Consider the following 12,527-nt stretch of genomic DNA (forward strand, 5'->3'; position numbering starts at 1 on the left):
AAAGTTTTGTAGACTTCCCACGTCATTAGGTTTGTAACCCAGCTGTGCTCATCAGAACACAGAAGCAATGTTTAGCCAATATATTTTTAGTGTTTAATGCAAAGAATAACATTGCCTTACGGAAACTTAGGACACGTTATAACAAACCTCAACAGTAAGTTAATACGGCTACCTGGGTGATGTAGAGATTTTACCTTAAAATGGGGATGTATGTGGTGAGTGTTTCAGTGATAAGAGGCATATCCTTAAGAGCCATAATTCTAATACGGCCTTGTTTTGAAAGGGATGCTTCTAACTACAGCTTGCTGGGTTCTTAGCATTGTAATAACTGAAGAAACAAAATAACCCCTGCTAACGCGTATCCTAGCAGAAACTATATATTACCACAGATTAATCATCTGTGCTTGGTTTTTATAATGGATCCATATTTTTTTTATAGGAGTATCTTGCAGCAGTTGCTAGGTCAGAGTATCTGTACACTGCACCCACCCATTTTTAAATACAGCCAAAGCAAACAATGGCGCTTTAGTTGCTAAGAGATAGTCTGCCCAAAGAACTTATGGAATTCTTAGTTAACCCCAAATTTCAATGTGGAGCCCTTGCCCTTTATCTCAAAGTTGCTGAGAAGTCAGCTGCTGAACTCTTAAATTTCACTCCTTGAAAACAAGAACATATCTTCAGTTAGGAGAAAGAGCAACCTTCAACGCCTATCCTTCGAAGTTCTAGAGAAAGGAAAATGTAACTTACCCAGCAAGCATCTGTTCATGGCATGCAGTGCTGTAGATCAACATGCTGTACATAACTCTGCTATCTAGTGTTTTTCTTCTAAGAAAGTCTTTCAAGTCACAAGGTACTGTAACTCTGATTGCTGGCAATGTGCATGGTCATCATCGTTATCTCGTTTTCACATATGGCAGGTGAGGGAAAAAATTTGTGTAGCCATTTTAGCTACAGCCGCGTGCACGTTATTTTAACACACTAGGCCAAGCCGCTGTGCACTCTAACTTAGATATATTTTATTCGGCTTTATTTTATTGTTACTATAGCCACTTTCACGGTCTTGTTTTATTTTCTGTTTATCTACTTGTTTTTCCCAAGCCAGCACAATGTTCTCATACAAGACATTATTGCTCACTCTGTGCTTCTTCCAAGGCTACAGCACGGTACATTGCCGGTGAACGTGGTATAAGTTTAGTCTCCGACATTCGTAGAAAATACACATCCTTACATAGGGACATTTCCTCAGAGCATCAGCTGTTTTATTATATAAACACTTATTTGTCCCTTAACATGCTAGAGGGAGATTCCAGCCAGAGAACCACGACTATATGCTGATTGCCGAATGCTTCGCTACAGATGCTAAGCAGACTACAGGCCTTTGCTCAGGTATGGGGATGATGTCTTCCCAGGGGAACCTGAAGGGCAGAATTAGAGCTTAACATGCTGTGTTCTATTACAGCTTAGGTAGGAATTAGTCTATCAACTCTAGCAACAATATGATAGCATTATTTCTATGCTTCACTCTCCTCGTTACCATTTTAATATTGTCATGCTGTGTCATCCTGGTTATTGCAGCTCATGCTTTGCTATCTAAGATGTAGTCACTTTATTACAATCATTATTAAAACATATACTGCCTCTGTTTGTCATTTATATTAGAGACTAAGGTAACTGAGAGAAATGGATGAGACCTGAGTTACCACGGCTTCCCTGAGAAACCAATTATGTCATCCCTGCCCTTGGGTGGGGATGAGGCACTGCTAGTGGGCCAGAGCAAACCCCGGGTTGGAACGACAGGTGTCACCTGCAGTGGGTTAGACTCAGTCTCCCACACCACAGGTGCTTCTGCAGTTCAAAATCCAGTAGACTCATTAGAATAATGAGAGCCTACACGACAAAAATATAAAGCAAAGCGTAGTATTGAGAGATGCCCATGCCAAAGCAGTTTGTGAAAAAAGGAATGAAATTGACTCCAACTATCACAGGTGTCCGAGGAGGAGGGTAAGTGCATGTAAACCAACACTACATGCCAAAAACAGATGTTTACTAGGTGAGTAACATTTTCTGTTCGGTTCGAGGCATGTGCAGCTGTAGATGCTGTCCATAGACTGTAAAGCAGTTCTTCTCCATAAGCAGTGGCTAGCTTGAAGGAGTTGCAGCTGTTTGAAACAGTGTATGTGGCACTGCTTGGCCCACAATGGCTTATTGACAGGCTAGTAATGTTTTGTAAAGGTATGTGTTATAGACTATGTAGTTGCTTTACATATGTCAGATATAGGGATGTTTCCCAGGAAGGCCATTGAAGCCCCTATTCTTACAAATAGATTTTGGATGTGTTGTCTATTTTGAAGATAAGCAGCTACCGCCACTAGGTGTAGTCTTATGAAAGTGAAGTCTAAACCTGAGGTTCGCAAGTGAAGGACAAGTTACTTACCTTTGGTAATGCCTTATCTGGTAGAGACAATATCTAGTTGCAAATTCCTTACCTCAGAAAACTTTTTTAAGTATTTCTACTCCTAGTGCATCGAGGAATGTCTTCTCGCAAGACCAATTTCAATCCCTACAGAACCTGTCATTAGGCGATGTCTGTCAAGGATCCGCACCTCGTGTGCCTTTGGTGTTTGGAGAACAACCATGGCCTGAAGTCGTGCTCCAAGTGCCAAAGCATGAACCTCAAAGCTTTGAGGAAGCGGCCACTAAAGCTCATCGCGGCTGGCACTCAGCTCCGCATGTTCTGATCTCGGTCGAAAGGGTCGACTAGGGATTGGTCACGGAGCCCTTCCTCTTTGTCGTCCCACAAGTCCTTGGGATGATTGGGTAAGTAGAGGCATAAGAAGAAGTTGAAGAAAGTGAAGCGTTCTTCATCTTCACCTCGTCTGTTGGCTGACAAGATGAGGGAGCATCATCAATCTAGGCCTCCCTCTGCAGAGCCTGCACACTGCCCTACTACACCCGTCCTTGAGTTTACTGAAGCTAGAGAGACCCCTGTCCAACTCAAGGAGTTTTATGAGGTTATGTGCCTCATTGTTAGGCAGTTTGACTCCGCTTGCACATCTTTGAGCCCCGCAGAGATGAAAGGGGCCCTTTAGGGTTCCGTGCTGGACTCAACGTCAATTACCCTGGTGCCATCCGAGCCCCCAGGCAGTTCTGCCCCCATCCTGATTGTGACTCCAATACAGAGACGGATGGTCGTCATTCAATGCCGAATCTGACGCTGACAGAGGCCTTGCCCTCTATGTCGGATCCTGAGCCTTATTCCTTTGGGCTAGGTCATGGTGAGGAATGGGAGAAGTCACTGGACCCTTTAGAATACCAGCTCCAAGACCCTGCGGACTGGCGAACGGACCTGGGTGAAGCCAGTGGACTAGATTCCTCACAAGATACTGGCATGCTTTCTCCCTTTACCGTGGCTTTGGGAAAGAGCTTCATATTCAATGGCGTGAGGAGGGCAGCCGAGGTCCTGGACCTTGAGCTGCCTTTGGTGGCAGTCAGGACTAACCTCCAGACAGAGGTGCTTCAACCTGGGGCTTCATCCTCTGAACCCCTGCTTCCCTTAAATTAAGCCCTTAAAGATGTCCTACTGTGTACCTGGCCCAAACCCAGCACAGGGGCTCCTGTGAACAGGACAACTGCCCACCACCATCACCCGGCATTGGGCGACCTAGGTTTCCTGACGCAAGAACCACACCCCTGAGAGCTTGGTTATCCAAGCCCCCACCTCCCAGGGCACATTCCCTTCTCCACCCCCGAATAGGGAATCCAGGAGGCTTAACACACTTGAGAAGAAGATGCTTTCTTCCCCTAGGCTGGCATTGTGGTCTGTGAACACTGCATGCCTTTTGGGCCGTTACTCCCACATACTGAGGGATATGGTTGGGCAAGTGCTGCCACACTTGCCGGAGGAGGCCTGGGCTGTACTTTCCCAGGCAGTTGCTAATGGGAGAGATGCAGCAAAGTTCATGATCAGATGTGGCCTGGACATGACCGACTCACTGGGCAGAGCAGTTGTATAGACAGTGGCCCTTGGGCGCCACACCTGGTTAATGACATCTGAGTTTTCGGGGGATGTCCAAGCAATCTTATGGGCATGCCCTTTTATTGCACCTGTCTCTTCAGCGAGAAAGCAGACTCGCCACTCGAGCGCTTCAAGGATGCTTGTGTTATGGTCAGGTCCTGGGGCCTCGCAGCGGCCCATGGTCCACCTCAGTCTGCTTTTTGCTCCTTTCGTGGCTACAGAAGGGGCACCCAGCCACGTCCGTTCCCATCCAGCCACTGTGCCTTGCCTACTGACCAGCCTCTGCATGGCCAGGGACATGGGATTCACCATCCGCATGTATCAGGAAGCCAGCGGTCTTGCTAAATGACCCCTTATCCCCCGCAGCTGCCTCCAAACCTCCAGACAATGGCGGACCTCCTGCATTCACTATAAATGTGCCAAAGTCACACCTGACTCCCACTCAGACGCTCCCTTTCATCAGAGCTTTTCTGGACACAGTACAGGTTTAGGCTTATCCTCCACAGTGGCGATTCCAGGATATTAAGGCTATGATACCAATGCTTCGGCCTCTATCCTGGATTTCAGTAAGAATGACTATGAGGGTCCCGGGCCTCATGACCTCCTGCATTCTGCTGGTGACACATGCCAGATGGCATATGCAGGTTCTGCAGTAGGACCTGAAGTTCCAGTGGGTTCAAGCATCAGGGGAATCTCTCCGACATGGTCCAGATCTCGGAGGGAGCTGTACAAGATCGGCAGTGGTGGCTAATGAACTTGAATTGGTTCAGAGGCAGATCCGTCTCCCTTCCCCAACCAGATCTGACAGTAGTGACATATGCGTCAATGCTGGGATGGGGCAGCCACCTTGGGAAGATGGAGATCAGAGGTATCTGATCTCCGGTGGAGTCTGGACTCCATATCAACCTGTTGAAGCTCCGGGTGATCAGACTGGAATTGAAAGCATTTCTTCCCTCTCTCAAAGGGAAGGTAGTTCAAGTATTCATGGACAACGCTACTCCCATCTGGTACTGCAAGAAGCGGGGTGGGGTCGTGGACCCTTTGTCAAGAGACTCTGCAACTCTGTACGTGTCTGGAACACCAGGGCATTTCTTTGGTGGTTCAGTATCTGGCGAGCTCTGTGAACATCGGAGCGGACAAACTCAGCCGACAATGCTTAGTCTTCATCCGGAGGTGGTGCAAGGTCTCTTTCAGCACTGGGGAGAGCCTTGGTTAGAACTGTTCGCCTCAGCAGAGAACGTGCAATGTCAGCAGTATTGTGGGTTGGAGTTTCCAAGGCAGCAATCGTTCAACTACGCTTTTCATTCAAGTGGAACTCAGGCCTCTTGTATGCCTTTCCACCCATACAACTTCTGCCCAGAATTCTCAAAAAGATCAAGAACAACCAGGCCCAATTAATCCTCATAGCTCCAGACTGGGCATGTCAAATGTGGTATCCCAAGCTTTTGAGCACAGTCATCGATCCTCTGGTAGTCTTCTCCTTCAGGAGGATCTTCTGTTGCAGCAGCATGGGAGGGTTCTCTGCCCAAACCTGGCCAGTCTCTGCCTTCTTATATGGAGATTAAGCTGCAGCAGTTGACAGCTTTTGACCTTAGACCCTCAGTCTGTAATGTAATCTTTACAGCCAGGCGTCCCTCCACCAAAATGGTATATGCCAGTTGTGGAAGAAGTTTGTGGCATGGTGCACAGACAATTCTATTGACACCCTTTCTACCCCTCTTTCTGAGGTTTTGTTGTTAATCTTTTCTCTGGCCCAGCAAGGCTCTGCTATGGGCACTCTCAAAGGTTATATGTCTACCATTTCGGCTTGGTGCCTGATCAACCTTCTTTGCTTAAGTCTCCAATTGTAAATAGGTTACTTAGGGGCCTTACTATGTTTCCTCCATCTCCATTCATTATGTCCAAATGGGATTTGAATATAGTTTTGACATTTCCGATATGTGCTCCTTTCAAGCTTCTCCACAATTGTCTTCTCATACTTCTTACTTTGAAAACAGCCTTCCTTGTGGCTATTACATCTGCCCATAGCAATGGTCTCCAAACTTTTTAATGCCGCACCCACCCAGTTAAAAAATAAAAATCATTGGGACCCCCTCAGAATTTTTCACAATTCTTTTATAAAGATGGCAATGTTTAAATATGTCTAGACTTATTTAAACATTGCAGTTAAGTACTGTTACCTTTTTAAAAACGCAATAACATGCTTCTGCTTAAAACAAGGCCCTGTTATTTGTATAATACTTCTTTTGGCCAGAGCCCAGCGCCACCCATGGGATCACTTGAGGACCCCCCAGGTGGGCCAGCCCCCAGTTTGAAGTCCTCTGGCCCATAGGGTGAGTGAGCTACAGGCATTGTCATTTAAGCCGCCCTACATTTCCATTTCTCCTGACAAAGTGATACTTCACACTAAGGATTACTTTTTGCCAAAAATGGTCATGCCCTTTCATGTAGGCAAATCCATCATCTTGCCTACTTTTTACGCACCTCCGCATCCTCACTTCACTGCCTTGACCCAAAAAGAGCATTGGAGTTCTACTTTGATTGTACTCAAGAGTTCAGAGTGAATGATCACTTGGTTATATGGGTGAAAAGAAAGGTTGGGGAGTGCAGAAGAGAACCACCCCCAACTCTGCATTAAAATGTGCCACACAGTGGCTAAGAAGCAAACCCCCTGAGGGTTTTCATGCTCATCCCAGCAGTGCTAAAGCTGCGACCACTGAATTAGCACGCAGAGTTCCAGTCCTTGACATCTGCCAGGCAGCAACATGGGCATCTCTGCACACTTTTACCAAACACTAATGCTTGGACAGCCATGTTCATAGGGAAAGGCAGTTTGCCCTTTAGGTCCCGCAGGATTTTCTAGTATGATCTTAGTTCACAGACCAACCTCCAGGGATGGTATCGCTTGGCTATCTATTCTAAGGTAAGGAATCTCCAACTAGATGTCTCTATCAGATGGACAAGTTACTTACCTTTGGTAACACGTTATCTGGTATAGAAAATATCTAGCTGCAGATTCCTTACCGACACACCCATCCTCCCCATTTCTAGAGACAGGGACTACCTTTCAGGTCACTAGTTTTGAAGCACCAGTGGTCAGTATTTCTCTGTGCTCTGCACTTCTGGCATGGAAAGTCGTGAAAAGAAACTGACATCAGCACCCCGGGAGGATCCTAGAAAAGACCTGCAACGTCATATCTGGAGCGGATGACGACAGCGAACACAGAGCTGATCAACGCCACCTAACGGCGTGCAGGGGTACGGCTCAAGAAAAAACTCTGGATCCAGACTCATGCCTGGGAAATTTATAGGGTAAGGAATTTGCAACTAGATGTCTCTATCAGATATAAATAAAAGACCTTGTCTTGTACCTCGGATGCCAGAGGAACAAATATGTTTGGAGCGGCAATAGTGAAATCCTTTTAATTTAGCAGCATAACAGGCACGAGCAGTAGGCCTGTGCCCTTCTTTGAAAACGTCCACACATTCTAGTGGGAGATTAAGGTAACCAAACCCAAGGACTTCAGGAGCCAGATCGCAAGGTCGAGGGATCTGGGGTCCGGGTGTCTGAGTACTTGATGGCTCTATGTGAGAAGGTCCTGCCTGTTGAGGAGTGTTTCATGGGGACCCACTGACAGTTCGAGGAGGACAATGAAACATGGTTGTTGTGTCCATGTGGGAAATACCAGGATAAGAGATGTCTGCTAAAGTTTGCAAACCACAAATAGATGCAGAGGGAAAGGTGGAAAAGCATAAGCACATATCCCTGACCAACTCATCCATAGTGCATTGCTCCCTGGACTGTGGGTGTGAAAACCTGGAGACAAAGTCTGGGCATCTTGCATTGTCTGCCGTGGCAAAGAAGTCTATCTGTAGTAGTCCTCAATGCATGAAGTATTGGTGAAAGCCTAGCGGGTGGAGTTCCCACTCATGTACAAAGTTGTTGTCCACTCCAGTTAGGAACTCCGCTAACAGTTAGCACTCAAAGTTCCAGTCCTTGACAGGACCCACCTCCAAACGGTCTGGGCTAAATGAGAAGGCTGAGGGGATTTGGCGCCTCCTTGCTTTTGGAGACAGTACCTGGCTATCACGGAAAGATACAAGGGTGGTGGTTTTTAGGGAAATTGGGGCTCACAAACACCCAGTCCTTAAAGTCTCTATTGATCCAAAACTCCAAGAAGGTGGTGCACTTAAAGAGGGGGGGGGGGGGGGGAGTACACCCACAACCCCGAAATTGGAACAATTGAAGACTGTAAAAAAAAAAAAAGAAGTCTACATTTAAGGCACACGCCTGTAGGAAGTTGGCTCTGTATATACTATCTCAGTGTGCACAGATTCCAAGGGTTCTCCTTAGAGGTAAGATAGTGGCAAATTTAGATAATTCTAAGGCTCTATTTTGTGGTAGTGTGGTCGAGCAGTAGGCTTATCAGAGGGTAGTGTTAAATATTTGTTGTACACACACAGGCAGTAAATGAGGAACACACACTCAAAGACTTACTCCAGGCCAATAGGTTTTTATATAGAAAAATATATTTTCTTAATTTATTTTAAGAACCACAAGTTAAAGATTTGAAGTAAATACATAAAATGCAAGGTACTCCACATAGGTAAGTTAGGAACTTTGAATTAGAGCAATAACATACACAGTTTTTGTTAAAAATGGCAATAAGCTATTTTAAAAGTGGCCAATGGCTACTGTCCTTGAGGGTGGTTACACCCTCCTGGTGCCTCCTCCCCGAGGGGAGGGGGGCACATCCCTATTCCTATTGGGGGAATCCTCCAAAATCAAGATGGAGGATTTCTAAAGGCAGGGGTCACCTCAGCTCAGGACACCTTAGGATCTGTCCTGACTGGTGGGTGTCTCCTCCTTGTTTTTCTCATTATCTCCCCTGAACTTGCCGCCAAAAGTGGGGGCTATGTCCAGGGGGCGGGCATCTCCACTAGCTGGAGTGCCCTGGGGCATTTTAACACGAAGCCTGATCCTTTGAGGCTCACTGCTAGGTGTTACAGTTCCTGCAGGGGGGAGGTGTGAAGCACCTCCACCCAGAGCAGGCTTTGTTTCTGGCCTCAGAGGGCACAAAGGCCCTCATCCCAGTGGGTCAGAAACTCATCTCTCAGCAGCAGGCTGGCACAGACCAGTCAGTCCTGCACTGAAGGACTGGGCAAAATACAGGGGGCATCTCTAAGATGCCCTCTGTGTGCATGTTTTAATAAATCCAACACTGGCATCAGTGTGGGTTTACTATTCCGAGAAGTTTGATACCAAACTTCCCAGTATTCAGTGGGCCATTATGGAGCTGTGGGGTTCGTTTTGACAAACTCCCAGAGCATATACTTAATATGGCCACACTGTACTCACAATGTCTAAGAATAAACTTTGACACTGAAGGGGCATATTGCTCATGCAGCTATGCCCTCACCTGTGGTATAGAGCACTCTGCCTTAGGGCTGTAAGGCCTGCTAGAGGGGTGACTTACCTATGCCACAGGCAGTATTTTGTGGGCATGGCATCCTGAGGGGGATGCCATGTCGATTTTGCCCTTTTCTCCCCACCAACACACACAATCCACAATGGCAGTGTGCATGTGTTAGGTGAGGGATCCCTTAGGGTGTCACAACATATGATGCAGCCCTTGGGGACCTTCCCTGGTCACAGGGCCCTTGGTACCACTGGTACCTTTTACAAGGGACTTATCTGTGTGCCAGGGGTGTGCAAATTGTGGAAACAATGGTACATTTTAAGTGAAAGAACACTGGTGCTGGGGCCTGGTTAGCAGGGTCCCATCCCACTTCTCAGTCAAGTCAGCATCAATATCAGGCAAAAAGTGGGGGGTCATAACTGCAACAGGGAGCCATTTTCCTACAATGGGGATGTAGAAATAAGTGTCCTGCAAGTCCAATGCTTCCATCAAGTCTCCTGGGTCCAAGGCAGACAGAACATGAGCCAGGGTGAGCATTTTAAATTTCTCCTTCTTGAGGAAGTATTTCAGGCCCGAAGGTCTAGGATAGGAAATAAGCCCTGGTCCTTTTTTGGCACCAGAAAGTAGCGGGAATAACAACCATGACCTACTCCGGGCACAGGGACCCTTTCTATAGCCCCTTTGGCCAAGAGAGCTGCGACTTCCTGGTGGAGAAGTGCCAAATGACATTCTGGAAGGCGACTGAAGGAGGCATGGCTGGTGGAGGAGATTCGAAAGGGAGTAGCCCTTTTGAACGATCTGCAAAACCCACCTGTCCATAGTGATGGATTCCAAGTGAGGCAGGTGATGGCAAATCCTGACGCCAACTGGATGGGAGTGAGGGGACGGACTAGGAGGGTTTGGAGGCTGCAGCGGGCAGAGGTGGACTTGGCAGACCTCTCGTTCCCTGTCCCACGCCCACGTGGGATTCCATGTCCCCGGCCACGCAGAGGCTGGACAGCATGGGTGGCATGGTGGCTGGGTGGCGGACACAACAGGAGTCCCTTCTGTGGCCATGAAAAGGGCTAAATGCGGACTGCGGAAGGCAAGGGGCAGAGGAAAGACCAAGGGACCGAGCCGTAGCCCGGGAATACTTGAATCTCTCCAAAACTGAGTACACTTTGTCTCCAAAGAGATGGGAGCCATCAAAGGGCATGCCCATGATGGACTGTTAGACATCCCCAGAAAAACACGAAGTACGTAACCAGGCGTGACGACTCAAGGCCACCGTCGTAGCAACCGATCTGCACGGAGAGTGGGTCGTGTCTAGCCCACAACGGATTGTGAACTTTGCCGCATCTCTCCTATCGTTCACAGCTTGGGAGATGATAGCACGGGCCTCCTCTGGTATCTGCAGCAGGACGTGCACAACTGTATCCTACAAAGAGTGGGTATAGTGGCCCAAAAGGCATGTAGTGTTCACAGACCGCAGCGCAAGACTGGAGGAAGAAAACAACTCCTTAACAAACAGTTCCAGCCTTTTTGATTCCCTGTCCAGGGGTGCAGAAGAGAATGTGCCTGAAGAAGAGGAAGCCTGGATGACAAGACTCTCAGGCGTGGGGTGTTGGGACAGGAGTTTAGGGTCATTCGGAGCAGGCCGATGGCGAAATGCGATAGTCCTATTCACAGGAGCTCCTGTGTTGGGTTTGGACCAAGTGCCCAAAAGGACACCGGTGAGGGCTTCATTGAATGGCAAAAGGGATTCTGATATGGACTTCCCGGGCTGAAGCACCTCCGTCAGGAAACTGGACCTGACCGCTACAGTAGGAAGCTCAAGGCGAAGGACCTCAGCTGCCCTACTGACCACCACACCATAAGTTGCACCGTCCGCCGTAGCCACGGTAGGAGACAGCATGCCAGCGTCTGGAGAAGTACCTTGGTGGCGCTCGAGACACCACAGACAAACCAGATGCAGATCCGTCACCGACATCATGTGGTGACAGTCCTCGCACAGCTTGAAATCGTTCTTCGGGGACATCCTCGACGCACCAAATATCTCACAAAAACTCAACAAAACGGATGAAGTCAGTCAAAAAGAGACCAGGGTAGCTCTTCTCCGAATCAGAGGCTGGCGTGAAAAAGAAAAGAACTGATGTCACTGCCGAAGGCGGTGTCTAAATACTATTCCTGACCTCATCACGGCGACCTCGACGCAAACGATGCCCGCAGAGTCGACCGTCACCACTTCCCGCTGCGCAAGGGTATTGCTCGAAGAAAAATCTCTGCATCCAGTCTGACGCCTGGGGAAAATTTTAAGGCAAGGAATCTGTAACTAGAAGTCTCTACTCCACTAAATTTTCTTTTCAAAGGTGTATACAAATATCTCCAGCGGATAGAAAGCTTCCTTGGCACTCTAGTACAAAAGGGAGTGAGAGGAAAAAACGGAACCTGATTAGGTCCTCCTCACTCTAGTTGAGCTGTGCAAAATTAGGCAGGAAACCAGATGAACAGATTACCGTTTGTCAAACAGGTTAGGTAATCTGACTTCCACCACAAAGGTATGGAAGAGGAGTGATTTCAAAGATAAAGTTTATTACTGCTACTTAAGTGCTTACACTAATTTTATACACTTTTACTACAGCAGCAGACAACCTAGTACATGATGTGAGGTACAAATGAGAAAGTGGTGCAAGGGGAGTTCATATGAAGTCTTGCCATCAAACTGGTGATAAGAGAGTCTCAAACAATGAGGGAGTTTGAATAATGTATTATATTAACAGACACTACAACCATTAAAACCAGTGCATGCCCACAAATCTGAGCTCCTTATGTTATCTAGCTCATATAATTGATTAACGTGGCATTAAGTATGATACAAACATTAATTAAATGAATACAACTATCACTCAATGTCTTAATTCATTTAGACTGGTTCGATTATTTTGCCATCTCCTTTAAAATAGCCTCTACTAGCTATTTAGCCAAACTCCAACAAAATGCAATCAACATGTTAGATGTTTGCTAATAGCAAACTTAGAGGACTTTACTTAAATACTAACATTTCTACCTAATGAACAAGTAACTGACCTTAGGTAATGCTTTTTCAGGTGGAT

The 12,527-nt window shown here is 47.1% G+C and overlaps 1 protein-coding gene across 1 annotated transcript in view; it reads right to left on the minus strand.

The window, feature by feature from the left end:
• BRWD3 (bromodomain and WD repeat domain containing 3) overlaps positions 1-12,527 on the minus strand; it is a 993,456-nt gene that overhangs the window by 37,567 nt on the left and 943,362 nt on the right. The gene's annotated exons all lie outside the window — the stretch shown is intronic.

The sequence above is a fragment of the Pleurodeles waltl genome, chromosome 2_1, assembly GCF_031143425.1.
Source record: "Pleurodeles waltl isolate 20211129_DDA chromosome 2_1, aPleWal1.hap1.20221129, whole genome shotgun sequence".
Classification (NCBI taxonomy): domain Eukaryota; kingdom Metazoa; phylum Chordata; class Amphibia; order Caudata; family Salamandridae; genus Pleurodeles; species Pleurodeles waltl.